This window comes from Alligator mississippiensis, chromosome 1 (assembly GCF_030867095.1).
Source record: "Alligator mississippiensis isolate rAllMis1 chromosome 1, rAllMis1, whole genome shotgun sequence".
NCBI classification, from domain to species: Eukaryota; Metazoa; Chordata; order Crocodylia; family Alligatoridae; genus Alligator; species Alligator mississippiensis.
The window spans coordinates 301783450-301807591 of record NC_081824.1 but is presented as its reverse complement, the minus strand read 5'-3'; the positions used below and the strand labels follow the sequence as shown (position 1 = coordinate 301807591).

Below are 24142 nucleotides of genomic sequence, written 5' to 3'. Positions count from 1 at the left end.
TTTTAGTTCAGTTAATTTTCCCAACAAAAATCAGAGTTAAGTATTGGTAATCAGGATACAGCTGGGAAAATAAAGCCCACTAAATTCAGCACTTTTTTTTTTTTTTTTTTTTTTGCAGTGAAGACTCACAGCAACAAAGAAATTCCTGTTGGTGACAAAGCAGAAAATAAAAGCACAAGAACCAACTTCTGAAGAATAGTAGTTTAAGAAGTTAAACAGGTTATAGCAGACCCATTATGCTGCTTGTTGGGAACAGTGATGTAAGGAAATCAGAACACCCTGTAATCGCTGTGGCATCCAATATTTGTACAGTACCATGAGTAACAGCTGGCTCAACAAGTGCCCACTTAATTCTTGTTGGCATTTTTGTTTAGTAGCAAGAGCTTAAAATTGGGACTGTAGAACCCTTAGTTTAATTCCACTTTGGCTTTCACTTGTGTCTGAGCAAGTTATCAATAGATTCTTTTGGAAGATATGGGCCTAAACTTTAGTGGCTCAGTTCTCATTTTGCATAGCTGAAGCTTGAACTTCAGAGGAGTAGTTAGTGAACACTTCTGAAAACACTGACCATTATTTCTACTTCTCTTTTTTTCAAATGTAAATATCTATTGGTGCATTTGGCAAGAAAGCTAGGTAGACTAAGATTCAATGCATATGAAACTTGTATCATTTTTGGCATTGTTTGTTCCTATTACTCTTTCTCCAGTGACCAGAGGAGAATTTACAAGAAAGTATATTGAGGAAGTAAGAAGCCAGCACTTCCAGCTGATCCTGTTGTGAGCTAGATGTGTATAAAGACTGAAGGGAACTTTAACTACTAGTTTTGAGCTAAATACTGGGCACGTTTACATGTGCACATTTACTGCAGTAACAAATTACTGCACAGTATGGGTACATGTCTACATGTGCACACCTGTACTGTGCACTAAATATGGCAACTTACACTGACTTGAGCATAAAATTTGATACCTGCATAATGCAGGTATCAAATTTATGCTTGATTAGTTACTGTGCAGTAGCACATGTGTAGATGTGTTACTGTGCAGTAACCCAGGGGGCCTCCAGGGGGTCTGCCCAGCCACTAGGGGGCTGGCTTGAGCCCAACTGGAGCTCCCCCTGGTGGCCACAGGGGTACATGGCAGGCAGACTAAATTTAGTCCCAGGGCTCCTGCACATGTGGATGCCAGCCTATTCCCGCTTTCTGAGCAGTAAATTTAAGCTGGCATAAATACACATATAGACATGTCCACTGTTGATGAAATCTTAGGGCCATTTGATGCAAGACTCCCAACTAGCTTCGCTGCAGACAGACAGGATTTAACTCGTGATTCAAACAGCTGTTTAAATATAAACAAACTTTTTTTTACTAGCAGTGGCAAATTTAGGCATTTATGCCAATCCATACGTATATTTGTTAGCAATTGAATTACCAGAGGAAGGAAAAAAGAATGTAAACAGGAGGATAAGTACCAGCTAATAAAAGCATATGAAGATGGTTTGAAGCAAACTTTTTGAAGATATATCAAGAACCTCAGAATAAGGTCAAAGGGGGTTTTTAGGGTGTCTGTATACAAATACAAGGAGCATGACAAAGACAGATAGGGGAACCAGGAGTACCTGCCCACAAAGGGGATTTCAACACCATGAGTTTAACTGAAACAGCCTGGGGAAGTGAAACTGAACAAGGGAGGGAGCTCAGCACTGAACACCCCTGATCTGCATTCTGAGTTACTATGGGGTGTTTACATATAAAAAAAAAAAAAATCACCCTGGTAATTTTCTTATTGTGGCTGTGTAAACAGTTCAGAAACTCTGAACTAATACAGTGTACCTCTGTGGGTTTTAGCAAGAGTATAAGGCAGCCCTTGCCCCCTTTCTATCCACACACACACACACACACACCTCATTCAATAAAGGTAAGTGTCTCCTGATGTTGAAGTAAAGTGGCAAAACTTCATGTAATTAGGAACCTACTGCCATTATTAAAATACTGTATATAATGCAGGTCAACCTTTCATTAAAGAGAATATAATGAATAAGACAAGCTATGGGATATAGGAGGTTAGTAAAAGAATTAGTTGCATGTACTCCTAAAAAAAACAAACAAAAAACCCCAACCCCCTCCAAGTCCCCCCCCCAAGCGCCCCCCCCAAAACCATTTGATTATTTTATTTTTTTGAGATTATGGAAGTGATGGACATAGCAAACACTACTGCAGATACCAAAATGATACCATACATCTATGAAAAAAGATAAAAAGAGCTTTCTAAGGAACACACAAATATAAAAGAGGAAGCATACTGGGGAGGGATGCTTATTCTAAGATGGGAAAAATCACCTTCAGTAATAAGGTGCTCCTCTTGTTGCTTTGCATTCACAGACCTTCTATTTAAACTGTAAAAAACTATATGCATAACTGTGTATTTCTTATACAGAGCACAGAGATGGCAGAGAGCACACAGATGGCTTATGCAAGTGTTAAAAAGAGCTTTTCACAGCAGACATTGCATTTAGTAATGCTAAACATCCTCTCATTGACCTATGATATCTGAAAGCAAACCATATCAGTAGAGCAAATACAATCAGACACACAGCATGTTTAATTAGCAGCTTTATTTGAAGTTTAAGACATAATTTTGCTGTTGCATTATATTTACAGATCCCTTCTGCCTCTTACATTATTGTATTCAAGTAGCAGTATCTTTGATATGCTTCCTGTGATTGGTAAAAGTGTACAGTCCTAAATTAATAATGCCTTCTTGATCAGAGAGACTACCTCCCTACAAAACTGTCATCCATTATCACAAACCAGAAGTCCATGACCAGCACAGTATAATCAAAGGCAAATTAAAGTTCGAGAATTATCAATTATGACTTTCAACATTTCCAATAGTTAAGGTGCACATGCACTGCAAGTTGTCACTGAGAGTTTAACACCACAAACTGGAATCAGGCACAGAGTATTTAGCACATGCTGTGCAAACTTCTTCACACAGCTGTCGTTGCCCTTTTCAAGCCTGATCCATAATAGCCTTCTGTTATTCTAGTCCTCTCCTTCAGCTTCCCAAACTGAAACTTACAGTCACTGCATCATTTTGCTGTATATTAATTTGCACAGGTGAAGATAACATTTGTTTTCACTTTTGATGCAGTTTGAGAAATTTAGTTACAGAAGTGAAAGTCTAGTGTGCCAACACATTAACTAACTCTCTGCTCAGGTTGCAATAAGCATAGTCAACGGACTGGTATACCACATGTAATACTTGTCCTATAGGATAAGTAGGATACCATTTTGTTTTGAATTTCCAGGCAGCTTGAAACCCAGCAGACAATGTAGCTGTTGCTTAAGAAATACAGAAATCTACATTGTATGCCAGGTTCATGCCCCAAACCTGGAGAGTCTTCTAGTGTCTGATCCTTACACTTCTCCAAATGGCTCCGAAAGCACACACTACTGCTTATGGTACTCATTCTTCCAAACCTGTGGTTTGACATATCAGAAAGTGTGTTTTATCAAGCATACCAAATCAAAATAAATCATCAGGTAGGTCTTTTCTATACTTCCTTCCTTAGCCAGAAGGTTTTGGAACAGTAGAGAACTATATTTATATTACAGGCCACATGACTACATGCTGGAGAAAATAGTGACACTTTCCTTAAAACAAAACAAAACCAAAACAGCCCCTCCCTACCGCCCCATAATTTTCTAACAAATCCAAACTATGAACTGTATTGAACAAATATTTCAGTCCTTATTAGATATTTATCATTTCCAAGGGATAACTCATTATTTATTTTGTATCTTGGAGCCACAAAGATCACTTCATCATAGAGTGATAAATAATCTTCAGCAAACCATGTGGAAGCTACAAGATGTCATCAGAGACCCAGTAGCCAGATGTAGCTGCTGATTGTAAAAACAGAATCTACACTGACTACTGAGCGATTGATGGGCAACTATGAGTTCTGAGTTGACTGCTCCATGGCATTTCTTTGATGTCACCTGTGGAAACAGTAATAAGAAGAAATCAGTATAGTGTCCCATAGGGAAGATTAAACAGATTAAAAACATTGCACGTCTTCAAAAATTTACAGATGGTGTTACAAAGCAATCCTGCTTTAAAAAGTAAACAGAAAAGTGTTTTGTCAGGATAGAAAGCTGAAAGCACATTAGTTCCAAGAGAATAATTTTATATATGCAATTATGTATACTATAAGTAACAAGTGAAACATGGTATTCTTGTAGTTCTGTCTTTTAAATCTGGTTTCTGAAACAGCCTGAAGGATTTTTATATTTAAACATATACTTCTTTCAAAACAGCACTATATAAAAATTACTGCAAATTAAAAGTACAGTACCAGGACTATGCAACTAAAGGCAAAGTAAATTTTTCCAGCTTGTATGTCCTAAAGCATTGTTAAAATACTAGGAAAAAGTTGTTAATTATTTAAAACAACCTCTCATCCCTTTTTGAAGGGTGCATGTGATAAATAAAGATACACTTCCAAGAAGTATAGTTAATATATACTGAAACAATAAGATAGTAACTTGGGGTGCCTACACAGAGAAATACATAATTGCTGGGTATTTCAGTGGAACAGTGTATTCAAAGCAACATAGAAAGTGAAATGTTGTCAGAATATACTTTAAGTCTCATGAGTCTGTATACAAAAAACAACAGAACATGCTTCAAAATTCAATACATTACCAATTCTAAGTACATTTAGCAGGTCTCAGCAAATTAGATCCTCGCATAGCACTGTTCAAGTTTTGCATTACTACAGTAAGAAATACAATATACAGCAATTCACATTTACAATCAATTGCTGGATTTTATTTCTGCTTTTTATTGAATTAATTATTTTGCTACTGAAGGACTTGCCAGAATGGAGAGCACCACATTTGAGAAAGGGTATGACTTTAAAATTTTAATGAAAAAATTCTTTTTAATGTCTTGGTACTGATATTTTAGAAAGTTAATATTTAAAATCAGAAAATAAGAGGTCAGTGAAGGGGAAAAAACAACCTCCTCCCCCTTTAAAAGTCATTTTTTGTTATATAACTTTTTTTTTTTTTTAAACTAGAAAAGAAATAAAGTAGGAAAATTAAACCTTCCCCCAAGCCATATGTAACTTTGCTAAAACAGCTTTACCATTAATCCATAAAATGTGTTTTGCAATAAGACTGATTGGATAGTAGGACAAAAGTTAATCATTTGAAAAACAAAATTTAATGCTGTTTTATTGCCAAATAAAGCAGTTGTTGCTTTATAATACTTAAAAAGGGAGTTAGAGTAGCAAGCATGTTCTGCAGTGCTTGGCTCACAATAAAATTTCAAAGCATATGTAACAGGTTTTTTTTCTGAATATCGTGTATAGCACCAAATCCCTACTGGATCTCTGCTGAATCTACTCCAGGGCTAGGGACAGAAGTTACACAAACTGGTTTAAGTGATCAGAAACTAGTTTAAACTTGTAACAAAATAGAAGCTCCGTGAACATAAACCAGTTTCAAAAGGGCTGAAACTGATTTAAGATGAACCTGGCTGAATGTAGTATCAGACGTAACTGATTTAGGTCAAACTGGTTTATGAAACTTCTGTCTCAAACCCCTTCCTGCTTCAAGTTAAATCAAAGTCCCCCAGAATCCCAGCATTTTGCAGCCCTGGGCTGTGCTGTCTGCTCGAGAGACCAGAGCCAGCCCTCCCCCTCTGCTCCCTAGCTTGAGCAGCGAAGGCTGGCTCACTGGTCCCCTCAGGCAAACCCAGCTGGGGCCTGGGTCCAGGGAAGTGAGTGTTAAACATCCCTTGTCCCAAGTATGGAGCTGTCCTGCCCTGCTTGCTTAGTACTGGCTGTGACTAGACTACAAATCCCAGAGGCACCTGGAAGCAGAAAGAGAAAGTAATGAGCAATCCTGCAGAGTCCTGCTGCTGCACGTCTGGACTGCGAATCCCAGAGACCTTTGGCAGCAGGAAAAGGAAACGAATACACAGCCCATGCTGATTATGTGCTAGAGAACCAGGCTGTAGCGCATCCTCCCCCACCCAGGCATCTGGCTTGAGCTGCTGCAGGCATGTAGCTGCATTTCCTGAATCAAAAGTGAATGTCTGTTCATTTGCTTATTGGTTCAATCTTTGCAGCTTGGACTGGACTAACCTGCAAAGACTGAATCAATTCAGCCTCAGGCTTTTTGACTGCCTATACTTAACCCAGAAGACCATCCCAAATTCCTCAGCCTATCTAGACTAGCATTTTCACTGTTGCTAGCATTAGTTCAGCCACACTAATAGTGGGAAACAGTTATGCAAGTCTTCTCATTTATAGTGCTACAATGATGTAAATCAGCAAACATGGACTGCCAAAAGGACCACCCCATTGTTCTTCCTTGGTTGAGCTAGGCAAATACTGCCTGGCAGTCACTCCCTATGTCACCAGTGACAATCTCTATAGGAACTCCTTTACATTATATCCTGAAGCCAGTGAACTCTTTTCCAGGGCTAGGAAATAGTGCTGCAGGCTCTGCAGTCAGTTGAAGCAAGAGCTTGTAAACTCAAGACATTCAAAAAGCATGAGCCTGAATTGATTCAATCTATGCAGTTTAGTCTAACCTGGCTGGGCTAAATCAGTTTTGTAACCAGACAGACATCCCAGAAATTCAGGCACATGCCTACAGTGGCTCAGACTAGAAGCCAGGGTGTGCTACAGCCATCCTCCCTTCCCTTGCACAGAGAAGAGCTGAGGGGGGTGTGGCCAGGCCTGGACAGGACACTGATTACGGAGGGGACCCCCACCTCCTGGACAGCCCAGTGGGGAATGTTTATCACCCTTAACTCAGTGTTCATCACCCCATTAAGAAAACAGAGGGACATTACCAGTGATCTGTTGATTCTGCCTTTGATCCATGTGCCACAACTCAGAGGTAGCCAGCATGTGGTCTGCTAGCTAATGCTGATATGTCTGTGAGGGACAGGGAATGCCTGCTTAGCAGAGAGTCGGGGTGGGGAGAGTAGAAGCCAAGCAGATGCCTGCAGAGACTTCTGATGCTGCAGCCAGGGAGCAGAGGGAAGGGGCCAGCCGAGCTGTGGAGCAGAGAGCATGCTGGAATACTGGGGGGCTCTGGTGTAATCTTAAACCAGCAAGGGGTCTAGGATAGACATTGCATAAACCAGTTTAAGCCAAATCAGTTGAGCCTGATGCTACATTCAACCAGGTTTTTCTCACACTGGTTTATGTGCACTGAACATCTGTTCTGTTACAGGTTTAAATCAGTTTCTGATCACTTAAACCAGTTTGTGTGTAATGTCTGTCCCTAGCTTTAGGGTCATTGGAATGCTTTTCTCCTACTCCTGCATTAAGTAGATATAGGCTCAGAAACACCAAAGTGATGAATGTGTTTGGTCTCCAAGGAGGCCCTTGAAAATATTGTTGGGGATAAAGCTGCAAAATTAACTAGTGCTGTTATGGAGCTGCTACTTGTTTCTTTGATTGACTGTATTATGAAAGATTCTTAGAGCTGCCTGGGGTATCCAGATGCACCCATCATATATACATATACAAACACACACACACACACGTGTGTGCGCGCGCATGTGGGTGCATGTGTAACAAGACGGGGATACAAACTCAAAATTGGATAATCCATCACCCTGAAAGAGAAGTCTACAGAGAGGTGGTTGGACAGTAGCAGTGTCTGGAGGCCCAGGAGAGGGACCACCTATTCTCATAATGCAAGAGGAGATGGGTATGTGTGGGCCTACGGAAATAGTGTATCACTGTCACCTTGAGGACTTAAACAGGTAAAGAACAGAATCTCTAGGCTTGTTGCAAGGGAAGGATTATGTACAGGAGACAGGGCTAGATGAACAATCTTTGTAATTATGTTTATCTCATCTCCTACATGCAAAAGAAACTCTCAAACTTTCCTTGGATCCCACAGGCATATTTTAACAATTCTTGCAACACAGGACATTGGCTGCCATTGTCCCCTTACTTGACCTGTGTCAGGTTAGGGTGTTACGTCTTACGGTTGTGTCAGGGTTGACTGAAGTTTTACTAATACGTTAGATGATGGATTTGTACAAGTTAGTTTGGATGTTTCTTCCTCTGGCAGGGGGCTGGCTAATTTTGCAGCTTTACCCCCAACAATATTTACAAAAACCAAAAATCTTATGAAAGTATCAGAAAACGAGTGTATCAATCTGAAAAAAATCATTTTTCATACCAATTACTTATACTAATGGGAAAATGCAGTCTTAAAAACACAGCAAGAGAGTGAATGTAGCACAAGGTTAAATAAACATTAAAGGAAAATATTAAATCTTTATTGCACAACTAATAGGAGGCAGCTAACAGGTCTAGTGAGTCACAGCCCAGAACATTCAAGCTTGTGCTTGCCTGAATTGAAACATGTTTTGAGAATATTAAATCATATTAATCAAGTAGGCCAATCAAGGTGTGTGTGCACGTGTGTACACACACACACACACACACACACACACACACACACACACACACACCTGTATCCTGCTGCGTTTCCAACATGAACGAAGCCAACAAATCATCTTTTTTCCCCAAATCAAAAGCTTGGCACATGCCTTGAAACTAGAACAGAGATAGATAAGTTATCATGAAAGGGAAAAGATCTATATTGTAGGCTACCGTGCTGTGACAGTTCTCATTTGAATGGTATTGACCAGCTCTTCTGTCAAAGTTATGTGCATGACAAGGGAAAAAATAATCTATGATAAAACCTTTGGGGGGGGGGGAGGGGGAAAAAAAAAAAAAGAAAAGGAGATAGTGATTTTTGTGGTTTCATAGAACGGACTGTTGTTTATATTTAACTGTCCACAATCACTGCAATTTGGGCAAGGTTGCCTTTTCTAGGGATAGTTGGTCTGGGGACAAAGATGAAAGATGTTGTGTCCCCCTGCCGAGAGAGAGAGATCAATTATGGCTAGTTTAGCTGCTCCTTTTGGGTCCAAAACTATAATTGACACCCAGCATCATAATCTCTAAACAGAAAACTTTATTAGACAAATGCCACAAGGTTATTAAATTTTGTGCACAAAAAATTATGACCTCCATAATTTCAATGTTGTTATTTTACTAATATAACTGCCAAATGTAGCTTAAAGTCTGGGTTTTGGTATTTTGGCATTGTAAAGTAAAGGATATTTCTCCTTATTTACAGCCAGCGCTTCAGCTGTACTGTTGTTCACTTAAAAATATGTTGGCACATTTGCTAAATGCTGACCATAACTTTAAAATATTATGGTCATTAGCATGAACGTTAGTTGAAATAAGCCAAACAGGTTAGTTTGTTTCAGTTAATTAGGCACTTAAGTGAAACACGTAATTGTAGAAATTGCAAAACATTGTTTGAGGAATGGGAAAAAACCCTCTAAATGGAGAGGGTAACTGTGTAGACATACATGCACATTGTGCAACAGGGTAATTATGAGGTGAAGCTAACATCTGAAATACAGGTGTCTTATTAAAGTACGTTCTCATGAACTTGAATTCCTTCTGAGTTACATAGTTACATTACAGCCAGGATATCTTCAGAGCAGAGCATACGTTTGTAGTGATTCCAGCTCTTGCATACCTGAGACCCCGTGACTGTATTGATCATACAAACTTACACCAGCTGATGGTCAGTTGACTCTCCTCACGCTATTTAATAAATTGCTCCATTAAGTGAAGTTTCAGTTTGGGCTGAACATACTCAGGGAAATTCCTGTGCGACATTTTTTAATCGCTGTGCCAGAGAATACTAGTATGAGCAAGCCTAGGGAGGTATATGGTTGGCACAATATTCTAAAACAAGTTCCTAAATGCAAAACCACTGGCATTCCCACAAAGATAGATGCAAACGAGTTTTAATTGCTAATAAATGCAGTTTTTAATGTGGTTATCTTTAACCATGCCTTCTTTCTGAATCTTAATTCCTCTAGAAGTATTTTTGAAGCACATAAAGTCAGTTCCTCATAAAGGATCAACATGAGGGATTATTTTAGGGTACAGACCTTTGTAACAACTACACTGATGTCAAAGAATACTGATATAAACAGCTACAATTGCAACTGTTATATTCTGTAGCAATACATGTAGCAAAACCACTCCAACTTTAAATGCAGCTTCATTAAGTGTTAAATTAATGCAATTTAGCTCACCTATAGGATAATTCACATTGTATGACTGATGTACCTTCCTGAACAGCGACTATCCTTGCCTTTTAAAGGGGCTGAAATATATGTTTTTCTTCCTTTCCAGCATGTAAACTCAGGTTAATTTAGATTCCAACCCCTGAGGACATTAAGGTGGCCGGATCTTGGGGGGCAGGACATCAAAATTTTCTCACTAAAGTAAATAAATAAAAATGGGTTATTCTATTTTCATGAGTGCATGTAAAAATGGCTTAGGGTGCCTAACTTTAAGTCCCTATGTTTGAAAATCTTGGCATCTCTGTGGTTCTCTCTCTCTCTCTCTCTCTGACAAAACATCTACCACTACTAAATCCAAGGGACAGAATGTCTGAGGTGACTGACAGAAACACCCATTGGCCTGATTTTATAATGCTGTTAAGTCAGATGATACTGTAGGTCCTCTGGGGAAAAACAGGTGACCTATTTTCAGAATAAATTTTATTAGGGAACAACTGGAACATCTGGCTTATACACTTTTTGATAATAATTTCTTCAGTAGGCTAGGGGATGGTCAGAGGAGGGAGTACTTCACTGAACCTAGGACTCTCCACATCTGGATCCACATGAATGAGGTTTTTTTTCCACTAGAGTTATATGTTCTGATTTATTTAATTGTGCAATGTGACCTAACTCACTTGCCAGAGCACACCTTCTTTCACTTTCTCTATGAGCTCAAAAGTAGGAGGTCATCTACATAACATTCAGCATAGTTATAGATACAGTACGTGGATGAGGGGATGCCAACCGTTTGATCTAATCTTAGACATATAACCAACATTTACTAATGCAACTCTAGGTTGCAGTGCAGGAGTCTCCCAGAGTGGGAAGAAGGGGAGGGAGATTTTTTTTTTTTATCCTTAGGAAATTCTGCTCCCCTTATAAGCACTAATAATGAATACTGGTTTATGCAGGGCCCCAAACAAGACTGACTCTGCCCTGTGGTATTTTTAGTAGGATTTTTAAGACAAAGCAGGATAATGCAGACACACTAGATCACTACACTATATGAAATCCACAGATTCATAGACATTAGGGCTGGAAGGGACCTTGGAAGATCATCGAGTCCAGCCCCCTGCCCAAAGGGCAGGAAGTCAGCTGGGGTCATAAGATCCCACTGAAATAGACATCCAAACGTCTCTTGAAGGTGTTCAAAGTAGGTGCTTGAACCACCTTCGGCAGCAGTCTCTTCCAAACCTTGGCATTCAAATAACCAGAGTCTGATAAACACCCAGTCAGATTAGAGGATTCAGTAATCCAGTATTCATTACTAATGCTAACTGTGTTTTTCAAACAAGATTTTTAGAAATGACTAGTGATCTGGAAGTCTGTTTTAAGTAATTCAGAAGAGCTTTATTTTCAGAAATCACTGAATACCTGGTCTCTGATAATCAGGTCCCTTAAAAAAATCTCAAATCAGGGTTCCAAAACCCCTAGTCCTTACTGAAAACCATCACATTCAATGTTAAATTTGTTTAGTCTTTTATTCAAGCTATATTTCAAATTTCTTGAGGAACAAGTTCCCTAAAATCAGTGCAGAGCCACAGTATGGCAAATAAATCAAAACAGCATAGAATTGCCATCTAAATATAAGGATGAGAACCAGTAACATCTGAATTCTAAATTCTGAATTTTGGATAATGACTCCTTATATAACCTTGAGGGCATTGTTTAAAATTGAAGAGTGATTATCTTTATAACCTCCTGCGTCCAGGATCAAGTACAAAGATGCTAGCAGGCCCTCTTAAATTTATCTGTCTACTCTTAGATATGTTAGTTTCTTGGTTACCCATCACCATCTTAAGATGAAACATACCAGCTTACCAATATTCAAACCTAAAACACTATTTAAAAACCACCTGCCTCCCCAGCTTCAGAAATGTGGTTAACTGTCTTTATTACCTGCTCTGAGCATCTTGAGTAACAGCAGCAGCACCAGCTAGCCTGGCAAAACCCCAAAATAGATATTATTGCATTTCATATGTGAACCAGAATTAGGTTAAGTTAATGTGTGCATGTATGAGGTAGCAAAGATTAGTTCTGGAGGCCTACTGAATTAAATGTGGGTTTAACAGGCAGAAGATCTAGATTCTAATAAAGGCTGTAGCAATGAATTTTTCTACAGGATGCTTTAAGCAACTTGCTTTCCACGTGTAAATATCTTGTAATAGTACTGTAACAAATTTCTCTATCACCCTGGTTGAACCATTCCTATAAGCTCACTTTCTACTACAATCCTAACTTTATCCAAAGAAAATTAAATCCACCCAAATTTTCACATCTACAATCTTATGCAAATGTAGATTTTTTTCCTGGAAAATAAGGCAAATGATTCAGTGCATCTGGGAAGGGATGAGGGTTCAAAACATTTTCAATGAACTTAAAGAAAATGCAAAGACAAGAAGTTTGGTTAAACTAAAGGTACAGATGAGCAAACATACTACAAGTCATTTCAGGTGCAGTGTTAAGGACAAAATCTATAAGGAAGGTGAGAGTTCAGGAAGGTAGACACTTTTGTAAAACTTGAAAATCCAGAGTTAAAAAATTTTAGACGTTCAAAAACCTCAAGAGTGTATACATTCCCAGTTTAGCTCACCTGAAAATCTGACCTCCTATCCACTCAACAATACCCTAATGCTAACCAGAAACTGCCCAATAAATTGTTCCTTCAGGGCACACAGGTACACCTTTATTATTCTGGAAGCCATGCATCTCTCATGACATAAAAAAATCATTATTTCTCAACAAAGAGAAATCTTTCAGACAGCTAAAACCAAATTCTATAAGGGGTTATGAAAATTATTTTAAAAGACACTGAAATCTAGGAACATTTTAGCTGGCCAGAAGACTACCTTCCTTACAATGTCTGTGCACCATTCCATCCCAACTGCTTTTGTTTACACTACAAACTCACAAGGCTCTTTGCCATTTTTGGACTATAACCAGTGTAGACAGAGATGCTTCTGTTAGTAAAATAAGTAGTGCTATGGATTAGTATGCCAAGCTGCCTCCTAAACATGTCCTCAAGCAGAAGAATACAACAGAGTCTATGGAGTCCCATGTAATATTGGTGAATACAAAACTAAGGTGCTGTAGTACATTCCACATACAAGTTGTCACCTTATGAACACAGCTGTTTTACTTTAAAAAAAAATGTACAGAGCTCTGCAGACTACATTTTAAACTGGGCATGAAGATTACTGTTGGGTGGATGGAAGGTAAGTTTAAAAGTGGTAGGAGAGTCAAAGTTATGGTGGGTTTAAGTGATGTTAGCTGTGTAATTTGCATATTTTGAACTTGGGATCTTAGCCTTTCTGAAAAATTTTTACTCCTCATTAGGTCTCTCTCCCTATAAGCTCACTCCAAGAAAGAGCTTGTGGTATATTGTTCAATTCCAGTTTAACAAGACTCACAGCTGGCAAAATTTAAGATAGGAAGAACCATTCAGAAGATAGGATGACCTAGAGTAAGGAAGACTCTCTCTCTCTCCCCCTTCCCCATCCTCATAGGGTGACCACCCATCCCTAATTGGGCAGGAGAGTCCCGGAATGGGATCAAATCTTGGTGCTAGGTTGCATGACTCTGGGACAGCATTTTTCCTGGATTCACAGCATTATGCAGGGATCCAGGTTTCCCCTTGCAGGCTGACAGCATTCCAGCCTGCAAAGGGCTACTTGGGGCTGCCAGGAACAGGACAAAGTAAGTGTCATGTGCAACTACAGACATGCACATGGCTGGGAAAGATCCATAGATTCATAGATGTTAGGGTCGGAAGGGACCTCAATAGATCATCGAGTCCGACCCCCTGCATAGGCAGGAAAGAGTGCTGGGTCTAGATGACCCCAGCTAGATGCTTATCTAACCTCCTCTTGAAGACCCCCAGGGTAGGGGAGAGCACCACCTCCCTTGGGAGCCCGTTCCAGACCCTGGCCACTCGAACTGTGAAGAAGTTCTTCCTAATGTCCAACCTAAATCTGCTCTCTGCTAGCTTGTGGCCATTATTTCTTGTAACCCCCGGGGGCGCCTTGCTGAATAAAACCTCACCAATTCCCTTCTGTGCCCCCGTGATGAACTTACAGGCAGCCACAAGGTCGCCTCTCAACCTTGTCTTGCGGAGGCTGAAAAGGTCCAGTTTCTCTAGTCTGTCCTCGTAGGGCTTGATCTGCAGGCCCTTAACCATACGAGTGGCCCTTCTCTAGACCCTCTCCAGGTTATCCGCATCCCTCTTGAAGTGCGGTGCCCAGAACTGCACGCAGTACTCCAACTGCGGTCTGACCAGCGCCCGATAGAGGGGAAGTATCACCTCCTTGGATCTATTAGTCATGCATCTGCTGATGCACGATAAAGTGCCATTAGCTTTTCTGATGGCTTCGTCACACTGCCGACTCATGTTCATCTTGGAGTCCGCTAGGACTCCAAGATCCCTCTCCACTTCCGTGCCACCCAGCAGGTCATTCCCTAGGCTGTAGGTGTGCTGGACGTTTTTCCTCCCTAGGTGCAGCACTTTGCATTTCTCCTTGTTGAACTGCATTCTGTTGTTTTCTGCCCACTTGTCCAACCTGTCCAGGTCTGCTTGCAGCTGTTCCCTGCTCTCTGGCATGTCCACTTCTCCCCATAGCTTTGTGTCATCCGCAAACTTGGACAGAGTACATTTCACTCCCACGTCCAAGTCGCTGATGAAGACATTAAAGAGTATCGGTCCAAGGACCGAGCCCTGCGGGACCCCACTGCCTACACCCTTCCAGGTCGAAACCAACCCATCCACCACGACTCTCTGGGTGCGACCCTCTAGCCAATTCGCCACCCACCGGACTGTGTAGTCATCCAAGTCACAGCCTCTTAACTTGTTCACCAGTATGGGGTGGGATACCGTATCGAAGGCCTTCCTGAAGTCTAAGTATACGACATCCAGGCAGTGTGGAGAGCAGCTCCCTGCAGGTAAGCCTATTGGGGGCAGAAGAGGTATCGGGGGGAGGGGGGCAGGGGCAGATCTAGGCTTCTACAGTGAGGGAGTGGGGCAAGGGCTGGGGGCACTGCCCAGCCAGGGTGGTATATGGGGCCCCAGGGCCAGGGCTGGGAGCAGGACAGAGCTTCAGGTAGCTTGTCCAGGGGGCTCAGGGGGAGGTAGATGTAGGTTCTTCTTCCCTGAAGAATTTATATCCCTGAAACATGAAAGGTATAGTAATTAGCCACTTGGAAATGTGAACTTCATTGCTAGAACAGGAAAAAAGCAAAATTCAATTGCCTGCCTGACATCTGACACCTTCAGGGAAGAAGCCTGATGGAGCCTTGTTTCTGCCTCATCTGCATGGGTCACAGAGCAACTTTTTCACAAATGGACTTTGAAACCCAGGGGAATCCCACCATCCCTTACCTCCCCTGTGCAAGATAAAGTTTCTTTTCTATCTGGGATAACTTTTACAATCTTCAAATTCTCCTCTGCCTGATGAAGGGTGTTTGAGCACAAAAGCTTGCAAAGGAAGACTTTTTTTGCTACTGTTTAGTTGGTCTAATACAAAAATATCACTTCTACCCATAGTTTTATCTGCTTCTGCTTTTTAGACCAACACGGTTACAACTTGTATCCCTGTCCTGGATTATGGCATTCTTACTTTGAAGGAGAAAAATTGTATTATTCATATCTGGCAGGGGGAAGGTTAGTAGGGAACACATTTAATATAGAATTGAGGAAATAGCAAATTTGGAAATGAGGAAAGAATAAAGGAAATTAAGATTCCTGAAAGCAACTTTAAATGTTATTAAATACCATTGGTCCTTGCATATTCTTTTATACAAAACCCAATTGCTCTGTTGGGGGAACTTCTCTTATTGCAGAGTTGCAGTTATAGATAGACAAGCAAACTAGTCATAAGATACTCCTAAATTTGGACTGTATATTTGTGTGATCAGTGGGTTTCTTATGAATAGGCAGAGTGCAGACTATACGACTGGAGTGTAAGGAGGGGCTCTACTTTGTCTCATAAACACTGAGGTATTCTGTATGCAAGATATAAACCACTGCTGAACTAAAACAAGAAAACAGCATATAACAATATATTCAATATTGTCAATATTCAATGATGTCTATTCAACATCATTTTAAAAAGGAACACTCCTACACACTGCTGAATACAGAGAAGGAATAAGCTCTACAAAGTGCTCTCAGTATCAGAAAGCTAAAAATATTTCATTAAAGCACCAACTCTTTGGTTAAATAGCCATGGAGCACCCAAACTTTGTCAAACTGAGGATCACTTCATAAGTTATCTAGGCTCCTGAAGCTTACACACCACACCCTCTTTGCAGAAAGTAGATGCAACGGTCCTCATTTGGAAATGGGAGATTACTAAATGTTCAACTAAAGAAGTTATCAATAAGTGTTGGGTCATTTCATTCACACACCACAGATTACATGTTAGCCAATCTGCTTTATATTGTAGTACTACACTCAATAAGTCACTAACTGCCCTAGTGAGCAGCTTATATTAAACCCAAATCATTACCTTTCAGAACAAAACAACTTCACTGAGGTTGCCTAGGTTGTGCTAAGTCAGTATACAATGTGGTCCCCAAAATCCTATAGTCAGTGGTAAATCAGAAAATGTTTCGAGTCCCTTTTCTGTCACTCGAGGGGGGGGGGGGGAGAGGGGGGAAAAAAAAAAAATCAACATTTTAGTAATGAGTAAATTCTAAACTATTTTAAGTGATTAAGTCATGATACATTGTAGACAGGATGGCCAAATACCCCATTAGGAAAAGAAAAGTTAGCATCAACTTCTGACACATGCTTTCCATTTCCAATTAAAGCAATGACAATACTGAGGTATACATGTTTGATTGTGAATAAAAATTATCTACATTGTTTTTAATAACTTTTGTATCAAGTCAAATTTTCTAATACAATAAAATAAAATAAAACCATCCATGGCAAAATACTTCATTGGAAAGTAAGAGTAAGTGACAGAATAAACAGCTTAATAGAAATGACCATCAGATCCATTAGTGCCATGACTTATTTTTTTAGATTCACATAACACAGGCCTAGAAAATGTGAAGACTGTTTAACCTAACTTCATATTCAGCTCTTACACTGTATGCTTTCATTGTTGCTATAGACGAAATAAGAGTAGAGAGGGCTTTAACTTGCTATTTAGTACATCAAGGACATCTTATCAAGTGCATTATTGGACAGAATAAATCCACTTGGTACTTCCTGAAAATCACTTTTGATTCATTATTCTTAATAATTCAGTCTTATATTCTGACTGAACAGCAGGAAGTATCAGAGACAATCACTTTTCCTTTTGAATTAGCACTTGTAATTTGAAGTTTCAATTTACATTACCTTGCCTAAAAAGAACTACCTACTATCACAAGCACAAAGAGTGAGAATGAGATGGTTCCAAAACCTAAAACTGCCTAAAACAGAATTCTTATTCTGACCTTGAGCAAGTCATTTCACTTTCTGTTTCTTCCCCCTGTTTAAAGTAGTGGTCATTCACAAGGCTGTTCATTGGATCAAATAATCTCTGTTCAGATCTCTGAACATAAAAAAAACCCACTTAAAATATATTTCAACCAACTTCCAGCTACTGAACCTTCAATAATGCAGATAAGAAAAAAAATGGATACTATATCTAAACAAGATCAAAAGAAAGACTAGTCTTTACTAAAACATTATTGTGCGAGTTTTATATAAAACTGATATACACTTTAACGATATTTGAATAGTTTTCATAAAGGGGAAAAATACTTCTAAGCACAACAATATTACAGTTAATGAAACATTAACCTCTGAACTTGCCTTAGGTGAGACTGAGTTTCCTGAATATTACTACAATAGGTCAATTTAGCATTGGTTTTAAACACTAGCACTGACAGAAACTTGTTAGTACTTCATTGTATATAGAGCTTCAACCTGAGGAAAGAGTTCTAGAGGTGTTACACTAGCCAGTGTAGATGATGCAAGGCTCATTTAGGATATCTAAAGCCCATTTTTAGGTATGAGTTTTACTAGTATCCTCTACAATCTTTATAATGGGATTAACTTTAAAATTTGGAGGCATTTATTATTTATATTGCAGGAATTTCTAAGAGTCCCATTCATAGCTTTGTGTTAGTCACTGTACAAATGCAAGGAAGTCCCTGCCCTAAAAAAAGCTTACAGTCTATTACATAGTTCCTCCTAGAAAGATACTTTTTTCAAAAACACCCTGTGATGTTCAAGTGCAGCATGTCCAAGCATCCTTGTTTTGTACAGCAGGTGCTCTGTCTTTTTACTGCATTCCGAACCAGTTAGCAAAGTACTTAACATTTCCTTTCAGAATTTAGAACTGGACTTCAGTCCTACAAGAGCTGCCAACTACGACTGTTGGTCAAAGACTTCTCCACTATTATTCACTGCTTATGCTAGTCTAATTAAAGAGACTACAACAATATCCCATATGGGAATCCAAAAGTTAACCTTTCAGCATGTGAACTCTGCCATCAAAACAGCTTCCTACCATCTGTGTAGTAAACTCTTCAGGCACAAGAAAATCTTGTTTCCATGTATTTGTACAGTTAGAATGTTACCGCCTTAGCAAATCAAGATCTTTTTAGGACAGGAAGCAACTTTATTAAGTTTAGAGAGTGTAACTGCCTGGTACAATGGGCCTTGGCTGTCAAGTCTCAGGTGCTGTAGTAATACAACTAACACCAGCACAGGATAATGATTACATGTTTGTAATTGAAAATAAAATGTAGTGTTCATCACTAGTTATTTATATTGGGCTTATTTCTGAGACAAGTTGTATAGTGCAATCAGGCAAAATAATAATATTATGCCTACTACTTCAAGGAACTTCTCCAGAGCATGTGGAGGATCTCTCTTACAAAAATAAAAGAAATTTAAAAAAAAAATTATCTGTTCCTGACAAGTGGCCTTGTTGTCAAGCCACTGAGTTTTACAGAGATTTTGAACAGTGTCCCTTTAGTATAAAGGCACCCTAAGGAGCAGTTTTTGCATTTGTGTGTGTTGTGGAAACAGTGAGAAAGAGTAAAAAAAAAATTTTTTTAAAGAAGAGTAAGAATGAGGCCTGTGAACAGTAACAGAACAATATTTACTGATTTCGATACTACCTAAACAGCCATTGAACATATGCATACACTTCAGGAAACAAAAAAGGCAAATAGCTTTCAACTTGCATGTGTAGCAGATGCTGAACATTCTTCCCATTCATTCCCACCCCAAACTGGCATTATTGAAGATAGGGAATTGGAAGAGAGAATAGTATGCAGAACCAGCATGTCTACTATAAAAGCTGTGGTATAACTGCCATTCAAGAACATAAATAGATAGTATTGAAGTTATGAGTTGGGGGATGAAAATGGCATGTGAATATTACCATCCAGTGCTGCTCCAGTTCAGTTTTTGGAGGGATAGAAGTTCAGAGTTCACTTTCACAGTTGATGCGGGTTTCCTTTTACATGCCTAGAAAATGACTCTGTTGACCACATCCACATTCTGAAATAATTTTTTTTTTTTAAACTCCTAACGAAGCTTCAACCAAAAGAACAGGAACTGACTCATTTCACAGCACCCATCCACTGCCTAATCACTCTAGAGAGTGTGCTCAAGATATGAATAGGAATACCATGCAGCCAACCTGCATTTAGCGTATGCCTCCTGATTCTCTAATGAAGTACCTACACAAAGGCACTGTATGCCCCCCTGTATCAAGGTAGCACACACGTATACATATTGACATATGCCTATGTATATGCATACTGCTTTCCCCAGCACCACAGAACCTGAGCACCTATTACACAAAACATGATGAGAGAATATCATGTAGACGAAGGACATTTTCTTTGCAAGTTAAAGTAGCATGGCTCCAAAGAACCCACAGACCAAGATGAGGACAGTTTAGCCCTTACAATGCATCATCCATATCTATTTATGAAAGTTTATTTAACTAGCACACTTTGCATGTAATCTAACAACTGGCCATATGTTCAGATCTTACATGCTACTACAAATACATTATGCTGTACAATACATTTCCATTTCCTGAATTGTCTTAGGACAAAGCAGCCAACAAAATTTCATCCTGGTAAGAGAACTCATTTAGCAATGAAACAGTTGTAAACTGATATTGATAATATACATTTCCCAGTGTAGAGAGACTTTACTATATGCTTTTTCCCTGTTACCCATATATAGGCTTGCAGAAAACAGGCACTCCATTTAAGATTAATGGCACACCTATTTTGCAGAAAATCAATCTATTGTTTAAACTCACTGAAAAACTGCACTAAAGCATTTCCCTGGGTAGCATCACAATGAAGTAGGTGTGTTCTCTTTAATCAAGGTGTCTAGTAAATGGTTTATTTTAGAAATGAATAAATTGCAAGAATAAGTACTAGAATGCTGCAGAAACATAAGCAATATTCTTATAAAGTTCCTATAAAACATCCTAGAATTAAAAATACAACACAGAAAAAAAAAATCCCCAAAGCAATTCATTTTGCCAAAAACACTTAGAAAGAGCAGAGACAAGGTTTCATAAAAAACTGCTATGGTTTCATGACAAATGATGTGCCACTCAAATGTCTCTGGTCCTCCAGAAGAGACAATATAAGTTTCAGCAGAAGTTTTCTACTAGCTTTGTTTAAAGTATTTGAATATCTATTTTATGAACATTTAAACTGGATTCCCTGTCCTGTCTTTCTGCTGTTTTTTAGTTGATGTATACTCAAGCTATGAAGGATATCCATGCTGGTCATGTAGAATGCCTTTATGTGGACTGTTCTGTTGTAATTTGAGGATAAATTATTTAAAGTGGTGACAAAGAGTCAGGGGAACTGAAACTACACAACGCAAAACTTGTCAAAACTAATGTTTTGTCCAATTTAATCAGATTGTCATTAGGGACATATCTGTAGTAGCTTTAAAAGTAAAATAAAAATGCAGAATATGCAGATTCTGGGGAGAAGGAAAGGTCAAAGTTGCTGCTAGTCTCTCGTAGAAAATGGTTTTCCTCTCCAACCAGAAGGCAAAGAATGGATTCCTTAGTTTAAGCTGATAGATAGATAGATAGATAGATAGATAGATAGATAGATAGATAGATAGATAGATAGATAGATAGATATTAAGGCAATTATGGTTTTGGGACTGAAACTTTTCTTTTACACACAAGTTGCAACATATTTTTTTTGTGAAATAGCTATAATGCATGGTTTCGGCTACACTAGATCTTCTTTTGAAAGGGAATGCAAGTAGTGCCTATAATGGCTGGCTACTTTGAGGAAACAAACAAACAAACAAATCTATAGAAGGATGTTATTGTTCATCATAAAGAGATTTCCTTTGTGGGAAAAGAAATATAAAACAGGTGTCATTCTGGTTCTTACTGGATAGTATAACTCTCAACATAGTTTTACTGTTATTAATATTCTCAACACGGTAAAAAGAAATTTAATCTTTTACATTAAGAAACTGCATGGCTTCTCCCTTGTCCTGCCCATCAAATAATAATTTAAGAACACAAGGAAAAGATCCTCCCAGCTTTTCGGGATCAGTGTACACAATTCTTATTGATCAAAATTGGTTCTACACACACAAGCCATTTGAGAGAAGGAAGAGAACTCTCTATATAAAGCTGGACAACTTCTTGCTTGGGTGACAGTTAACAGCACAAAGATCAGATTATTCTCCAACTAGCAGTTTCTAAACTGTAAAAGACTAGTAATGTGACAGTCTAACTGGTACAGCTATACATTATTACAGTTGCACTTTCAATTATAGAGGAGGAGGAAAAAAGGAACCGAGACTATAAACATTTCCAAGTCACCTATAACCTCAGAATCCAAGTGTTGATAACTGGCACAGCATATGGACACCATCATCCAGCATATTCTACAAAAAAGTACTCATTGAGATTGGTAGTTTGAGGTCAGAAGGTTGGATAGGACTGGCCACTTTTGAACCTTTTTGGAAGTCCCTTAGAAACACAAATGTGGTGCCTAACACTATGAAATCAAACAGGAGCTGAATGTCCCACTCCCTTAAAGTCCTTATGTCCAGCAAGAGATTTGCCCCTGCACCCTGCCCCTCACCCTCTTCCAAGTTACAAAGTAGATCAATAGCAGAATGGAAACAGGCCAGAATCGGATTTATATTTCCTTGCTCTAGCCACAGACCCTCTCTTTTTGTCTTAGTAGTGAATACCTTGAAGTGTTAGAGATTGCACACAGGCAGGAAAGACCTACCAGTAGGATGACCATAAAGTCCTCGTTTAGCTGGGGCAGTCCCAGTTTTTGGAGGCCAGTCCTAGCTGACTGGTGAAAGTTAAAATGAGCATCCCAGAAATGCAGAGGCACAAGGCACAGATCAGCAGAAAGATGGCATAGCATGGCATACCAGGCAGGTACCACTGCTGCCTGCCTGCCCAGTGTACCACACTGTCCCGCTCTCATCCCCACCTCTGCCTGCAGCAACACTGCTGACCTGGGGGGTGGGGAGAAGAGAGAGGGGAAGGGAGTGTCCTGGATTTCTCTTTCTCTCATATGGTCACCCTACCTAGCAGGCAGCTAACCTAAGGCTACTGTTATTTTTGATCATCTTAAAAGGGAGCTGACAGATGCAGCTCTCTGCTGTAACCCATGGCACTTTGTAGGAAGCGCCATGAGTTACAGTGATCCCCCAGACCCAACAGACACTTGCTGTTGGGTCCCAGGAGTTGGGGAGAAATCAAGCTGCAGTTTGAAATGGCTGCGAGTCTGCAGCTGCTCTCCCTAACCCCCCCCCTCCCCCCCCGCAACCCTGGTGCTGTCCTCAGAATGGGAGGGAAGGGAAGGGAACAAATGGAGCTCAGTTTGGGGGTTGCCCAGCCAGTGTAATGGTGGAGCAGGTGGATTGGAACCCCCCACCTCACTGGGGGGAGGGGTAATGTTAGGTTAATGAAGGTGCTCCACTTTGGAGTGCATTCATCTGAACCCTCGTTACGAGGGTTCAGATTGTCATGAGATCAGGCCCTTTTAAAGTGCTCTGCAGCCATGTTCATCTGTAAGGGAACAGCTGTAAAGCACTTCAAGGGGCAAACTGCATGACAAAATGTCTCTCGTGTCAGCACCCAAAGTAATTAACAGAAAACCTACCTAGCCAGAGACATGTCAAAAGTAGGCGTCCTAAAAATGAGATTCAGGGGCAATATTCCAGTAAGAAAGTCTACAACTTCTAGAACATTCATCACCTTTTTGCTTATATTTCTACTGGGTACTTTTCCTGGATCCTTCCTACAGGTCGTATAAACCATTTAATAGGATTTATAATGGAAGTCCTATTACCTACAGCTGTTGGAAGGAAGGAGGAACTTTGAAATCATCTCCCCATGCCATGGCCTTATATATGGAGACAGTATGGTACTCTGCACTTCTCTAGTTAAATCTGTTCTGGGAGGAGCACCATTCCCACATCAATAATTCCAGACCTTCAGTGCAGCAACTTGAAGGAATATACTGCTTCACTTGTGCTGCCATCTCCACAGTTCTGAATAGATAGAATACCTGATTAGTGTCTTATTAATTCCAGTTGGTGTTTGCCCACTGGTAAATACCTCAGAGTTGGAAGGTTGTTGCACTACTGCAAAGACTAGGGGAAAAGGTTTTTATTTCTTTTCGTTTTTTTAAGTGTGAACTTAAAATCTACAATGATTACTGACTTAGGCTCTTTGCTTCATAGTCATCAAAAATAGTCCAAGTTTACATCATCATGCATTATTGCTGAGGCTAAATCCTCATTTTGTCCTTTAAATTGGTAGCTGAAATGTAAGTTTGACTGCATAACAGTATTAACTAAATACAGCTAGTCTCCAGTAGAATATACTGGCTTCTCAAAAGTTCACATCTTAATGGACAGAAAAGCAAAATAGGACTGTTTCATTTATGTAGCTATTTAA

The 24142-nt window shown here is 39.6% G+C and overlaps 1 long non-coding RNA gene across 2 annotated transcripts in view; it reads right to left on the bottom strand.

Moving 5' to 3' along the window:
* Positions 1 to 2598: 2598 nt before the first annotated feature.
* Positions 2599 to 24142, bottom strand: part of LOC106738310 (uncharacterized) — a 99125-nt gene continuing 77581 nt past the window's right edge. For both annotated transcript variants that reach the window (XR_002090159.2, XR_002090158.2), the window contains exon 4: positions 2599 to 4003. This is a non-coding gene — a long non-coding RNA (uncharacterized LOC106738310). The remainder of the gene's footprint in view (positions 4004 to 24142) is intronic.